We start from the raw sequence: 7,029 nt of genomic DNA, 5'->3' as shown, positions 1-7,029 counted from the left end.
TAGTTAAATTGTGTAATTTTAAGACCTCCCATTTGTTATATTAATTTGACTTGTATTTTTTGGTTAAATTGATTGAAACAACATATTGCCAAAGTAACCTCTATTGCGTAAGTTAATTTGATTGAATTTACATGGATGTTGCATGGAATTATTCATGTGAAGTGTGCTCAGCCCAAAGGAAGACACAATTTTGACAGAATAATTACATGCTTGCAATGGTGAACATGTGGTGATTATAAATAGTGTGATTTTCCATGTGAGTAATGAAATGTTCAAAGACATTCATTATTTGATCGGAATAATCATCATATAAGATTTCCATGTGAGCAATGGAGTGTCCAAAGACAACCTTTGTTTGACGGGACTTATCACCAATGTTTGATCAATGCGTTGAGAGTACCACTTGCGGTTAGTCTTTTTCAATCCAAAGATTGAGGATTAATGGTGCGTTAGGTATCCTGTTTGGGTCTTGAAATTTACCATAAAGATTATTTGTGCATTACATCTTTATTGTTCTCTTCTTTAATTGTTGTTGTTGTTACTATTGTTTAAATTACTCATATGTGAATCCCAAATCTGCATGTATAAAATTTAGAGTTTGAAATTATTTTTGTGGGAGTCCTAAGGTGATATATGCGTAATCTTGGTATGCAACACTAGAAAGTAGTAAAGTGCATTATGCATTGATTGAAGAGAACAAGGAACTACATGTTTTCATATCGAAAGTCTAGAAGTTTAGAGATCATTGGGTATTATGACTTTGATTATTTCAGAATGTCTTAATAGCAATCACTTCACATAAGGATTCACATTTGACCACGTTGGTGGAGTTAATATTTTCCTATGAGACATTATACTAGAATTTATGATTGCTAAATTATTGTAACTGGCTTACCTGTTGTCGCCAACATTAAGTAGCCATCAGGTGTTTATTGAGACAATATCTAAGCAGTCTTATTAAGGATTCAACTAAGTAAAAGTATTTTTTTTTGGTTGACATAAAGTATTTGATTATTGAATAAAGAATTTAGAAAATACATATTTTTATAGAACATATAGGAACTCATTTCATGCTAGCTGATCCACTTACTAAAGGTATGACACTAAAGTTTTTTCACAAGCACATTGCTCATTTGGGTGTAATTCCTAATAGTACCTTAGTTTAGTGGGAGTCTTACTCATGTTCTATATCTTACGGTTTACAAACATTTTATTATTTGGATTTTCTACAGAAATAAAGTTGATGTTTATCATTCTATTTTGAGTTTGTTTTGTGTGCAATATTTGTATTGCATTTTGGATTAATCTCTATAAAGAATAAAGTTTGGACTAGTTGGAAATAGACATGATTAAGTTCACATTGTATGTAATTTCCATGTTGCTTATCCATATTTGATCTATGTCATCGAGTATAAGTAACAGTGATGATCATTGTGGCTTAATCACGCTAAATTGTGATGAAAACTGCAATGGTTTCCTGTTGCTATATGAAATGAACCAGATTGTATAAAAGGAGTCTAAAAGTGAATAACATACGGTTGCGCGCCTAAGGAATTTTGTAATATAAATGTTTAAGGTTAATATGAAGCTCAAGTAGGAGATTGTTAGGAATTTTATAATTCCTAATTAATTAATATGGGTTGTATATTATATTATAACATTTATATTAGTTATTTACATTTATATGGGTTCAATATAAAGTCATCTATTTAAGTTAGCCCATTAGACTGTCAAAAATTGATATGAGCTTAATGAGCGGAAACCAGTTTGACCCATTAGGGGATAATGGAAACCCTAATAGGTTTAAAACCTAAGGCATGGTTATGGTCCTCAATACACCAAATCAATAAACAGTTTCTCCTCTCTCCATCTGAAGAAAAAACGAAGGTCCCATAAGGAAGAAGGTGATTTGGTTAAGGAAGGTCATTAAACCAATTGTTCGTGACCACTGTCAGATTCCGTTGCGTGTTGATCAAGCTCTCTATGGATTCAGGTATTCCTTAAAACCTCTTGATAATCTAACGTAATGTATTTTAGTGCTCTTTTAGTATTTTATAAGGTTTATTGAAAAAATAACCAATGGTTTATTCCACCCGGACCCTGGTCTAAAATGTTTTCAGGACCTCAGGTATATTAGTTTAAATATATACTATTCATTTTTTTCACCATTTTTATTTATTTAAGTATGATATTTTTTAACAATTTTTTCCATCTAAATTTACTAAATAACTATAATGGATTGTAAAAGGGTAAAAGGTTTTGGTGGTGACTGGTGAGTCCTCCTTCCTTCCTTCCTTCAAGTTCAACGTGAGTGACATGGAAGAGAAAATAAGAAATTGTTAAAAGATGAAAAGAAAATATCATACCAAAACTTTTTGTCGCTTTTATAGTACTGATATAGATTAAATAACTAACAAAATAGATGGTTAATACCCGAACCACGTTAGATGGCTAATAGGACATGAAGCATATATATGGTCGTGGAATTCTTTAGGCCATTATGGTCGGGGAATAATTTAGGCCATTAATTGTCCAAGACTTTCTAATTATTTAAGGCCTAAAAATTACATCTTATAAATTTTATTTAGTATTAATTATTTTTTTAAAAAAATATTAGTTAATTAAAGTTATTAATTCATAAACTTTATTAATAATATTTTTTATTGAACTTTTTATTACATTAAAATTATTTTATCATCGAAATACTAATTACTATCAATTTTTAATTTTATATTACACTTTTTTTTTTAATAAAAATCACATATCTTTTACTAGAAACAACCCTACTAAAGTTAGGTAAAATTATTATGTGATAGTTTAAATATAATTTTGATTCTCTTATTTTTCAAAATTAGTAAGTTGACCAGTGTAATGTACAAGAAATTAGTATTTTATTTTAATTTTAAGATATGTAATTTTATATTGTTTAAGGTAAATACGAAGTATCATTTTTTTAAGTATGTAAATCTATTCATTATTTGTTTTTTATATTTATTATTATAAAAAAGGACTATAAAATATTAGTGAAATTAAGTATAATGATGTTTATTTTCATATTATTATTACAGTGATATTGATATTTTTAATATATACGTATATATAAATCCATAGCTCAAATGATAATTCTTAAATATAAATGTTGTATAAAAATATTAATAATTTTTATAAATATGATTTGATATTATGTAGGCAAAATCGTCATTAGGAATGAGACTGTTATGAGGTAGTATCGGATAGTAGTCTTCTATCATTATTATCATCTTAGATGAAAATATATCCCTTGTCTGTTATGCTTGTACCAATATCTTCTTCCGTGAGTACCAATGTAAGTATTTTATAAATATTTACAAGTATATATATGAGCGATATCCAACCGTGAATATTTTTTAAAATAAAACTTTAAAACAAAAACAAAAATTAAATTAAATTAAGAATTATCATGTAAATATTATAGTGATATTAAAAAAATATATTCACTTGAATACTATGGTGAGCACTGAGCATCCAAAAATATTTTTTAAGAGAAAATTATTTCTATCTACCACTTGAATTAATTAATAAACATTTTAATATCATATTAAATAATTTTAATTATTGAAAAATAGACTTATTTTTTTAATATAATAAATATTTCTATTTCACTTTTTCTTTTTATTTCTATAAAAAAAACAACAATAATTGTAATTTTGATTATAAGTGTTATAAAGATAATAATTAAAAATTATATAATATATTTTATTAAATGTTTGGAACCATTTCTTTTATCTCAATTAATTATCATTTCAATGAGATTTATCAAAATAGTTGTTATTTTTACAAATAAATTTGTCACGTTTAAAAGTAATTTTATAAAAGTAAAATAATAATAATAATAATAATAATAATAATAATAATAATAATAATAATAATAATAATAATATATGAATAATTTAATGAAAATCTTATAAAAAATCTTATAAAAATAGGAAGAGAAAATTACGATGATACCTTTTGTATTTTGCTTCAATTACACATATGCACTCCCTTCCTTTTTCAATACACAAAAAATCCTCTAACCTCTCTATTTCCATTACATTGATATACATCTTCTACCTGAAAGAGTGTTAACTCTTTTTATATATTTGGTCACATGATAGGCATGTGTGTTATCGATATAATTATTTTTAGTTATTGCATATGCAACACACAATTGATCATCCGTGAAAATAACCTTTAAAAGATAAAGTTGAGCTCCAAATGAAGAAAAAAAACTTAATTGGTTTTTATTACTTCAATTAAAATATATATTATTTATAATTATCATAGTCAATTAAAATCAAAATATATATCAATCACAATTATCATAATTAATATAATCATGTATTTTTATAAATAAAAACATCATTTTTAGCAAAATTAAGTAATTAAATATAATAAATAAATTATACATGATAATTACATGTTTACCTTATTGTTTTATTTTAAAATGATTTTAATTAATGCTCAAATTTTTAAATTCAAATATATTTAATAATTGCATCTAATTGCCTTAATTGTATATAATTGATTATTACAGTAATTACTTCCATTATATAACATAAAAAGATCTAATTAACTTTGTTTAAAATAATTGTGTGATGCAAATATTTTCTATTATTTTGAAATTTAATTTTATACATATATATTAAAATTAAAATGTATTCTGTTGAGAATAACATTCTCTTATCTAAAACATCATACAGTTAAAGCTCTATAAATTAATAATGTCAGGACTAGAGAAATTTATTAATCTAGAGAGTTATTAATTTATCGATAAATTAATAATTATTAATTTAAAGAGTTTTTAAGTAATTATACTGTACATATCAAACAAAAAGGCAAATTATTCTATGCCTCTTAGAATTACGTTGCAGCGAACTTTGAGACTCAACGTAAATTAGTAACTACTGTGTTCATATGCATTGGAAATCAATAATGACTTTTGAAGTACAGTAAATGTAAACAAGAGGAACAAATGTGTTCAATGTATTCTTAAGCAAGTTTGACATATATAAATTACATGAATGTGTTAGAGTATTCAAACCATATCTCACAAGATGACTTCTCATCTAAAAGGTGTTGCAAAATCAACTATGTCAGATCAAATACCTAAGGAGTTGTGTGAGTACAAGAGAGATAATCCTGCAAGCACACAAAAAGACTTGCAAAGATGGCTTGAGGGAAATTTTGAGTTGAAAGTTAGTCAAGGAACAATATCAAACACACTTAAGCGGTCAGATGACTATCTCTCTGTTGAAATAGAAAAGGAAAGAGCAGAGATCAAAAGACACCAACCAGCAAAATATCCTGACATGGAGAAGGTTGTTTATGAGTGGTTTCTCCAGCATCAAGAACGTGTGAATATCACAGGAGAATTAATTTTGCAGAAGGCAAGAGATACAATGAAACTCGTGTACCCTCATGATGATTCAGATTTTAACTTCTCTATAAGATGACTTGGGAAATTTAAGCACTGACATGACATAAAGTCATTTTGTCGTTTTGGTGAGAGTGGGTTTGTTGATGTACAAGACATGGAGCAGAAATTGGTATCGATTCGGGAGAAAATTGATCAATTCCCTATGAAAGATGTTTTCAATATGGATGAAATTGGGTTGTTTTATAGGCTACAAGCTGATCATTCACTGGCAACAAAACAACTTGAAGGAAGAAAACAAGATAAAGAAAGGCTGATGGTAGTTATTTGTTGCAATGAAGATGGCTCTGAAAAAATCTCTCTATGGATTATTGGGAAATATGAAAAGCCTCGTTGCTTCAAGAATGTCAACATGAATAGCTTGGATTGTCAGTATCGAGCTAACAAAAAAGCATGGATGACTAGTGTGCTTTTTGATGAATATGTTCGTTCATTTGACCAAATGATGCATGGTAGAAGAGTTCTACTTGTGGTGGATAATTGTCCAGCACATCCAAGAAATATTGAAGGGCTAAGAAACGTTGAGTTGTTCTTCTTGCCACCCAACATGACATCAAAGATTCAACCTTGCGATGCTGGGATAATAAGAGCTTTCAAGATGCATTACCATAGAAGGTTTTACCGCAAAATATTGGAAGGTTATGAGGTGGGACAATCTGATCCAGGGAAGATAAATGCCCTTGATGCTATCAATTTGGCAATCTCAGCTTGGACGATAAATGTTCGAAAAGAAACAATAGTGAATTGCTATTGACACTGTAAAATTCGTTCAGCTAGTGACGTTGCAAGAAATTTGGATGAATCCACTTTTGATGAAGAAACTCAAGTCCTCGAGACTATGATCAATTAATGTGGCTATCATAATAAGATGGATATCGACAATCTAATGAACTACTCAGGTGAAAATGAAGCATGTTCGGAGGTTCAGAGTTTAGAAGATATAGTGGGTACTATCATTAAGAACAATGCAGAGGATGACCACAAAGATGATATGGTGTCTTTGGAGCCTGTTACGCGAAAGGAAACACTTATGGCGTCGAACACTCTTCACAACTTTATGATACAATACAAAAATACAACACCTGAACTATTGGATGCAATAAGAAAAGTTAGAGATGAGCTCCAAATAGACTTGAACTTTAAAGAAAAACACACAACTATTAAATCATAGTTCAATAGAGTGTAATATATTTTTTTTCAGTTTCTATGAATTATTAATTTATGATTTTCTTGGGACTGAAAATTATAAAGGGATCTCACGAAAAATTATTATCTTATTATTTTATCGAGTTTCTACGACAAATTTATTATTTTAGAGAGTTTATTAATTTACCGAGTATTAATTTAAAGAGTTTCTACTGTATATTATATAACATCTTATCACACACAATCTCCGTAACTTTAAATTTTTTATGTAAACCAATAAATCTATTCATCATCACATATAGATCTCTTTCAAAAGAGACAAAAATCAAGATAAGAAAATTTTAAGATAGATGTAAATTAATTTCTTGTTTTCATATGACTATTTGATGCAAGCTAATACTATGTAAATGAAAATATCATTATATATT

At 27.6% G+C, this 7,029-nt stretch overlaps 1 pseudogene; it reads left to right on the top strand.

Moving 5' to 3' along the window:
• Positions 1-5,075: 5,075 nt before the first annotated feature.
• LOC114408183 lies at positions 5,076-6,641 on the top strand (annotated as a pseudogene).
• Positions 6,642-7,029: the final 388 nt, after the last annotated feature.

This window comes from Glycine soja, chromosome 4, assembly GCF_004193775.1.
Source record: "Glycine soja cultivar W05 chromosome 4, ASM419377v2, whole genome shotgun sequence".
NCBI classification, from domain to species: Eukaryota; Viridiplantae; Streptophyta; class Magnoliopsida; order Fabales; family Fabaceae; genus Glycine; species Glycine soja.
The sequence above is the reverse complement of the archived record's forward strand: the minus strand, read 5'-3'. Positions and strand labels throughout refer to the sequence as shown.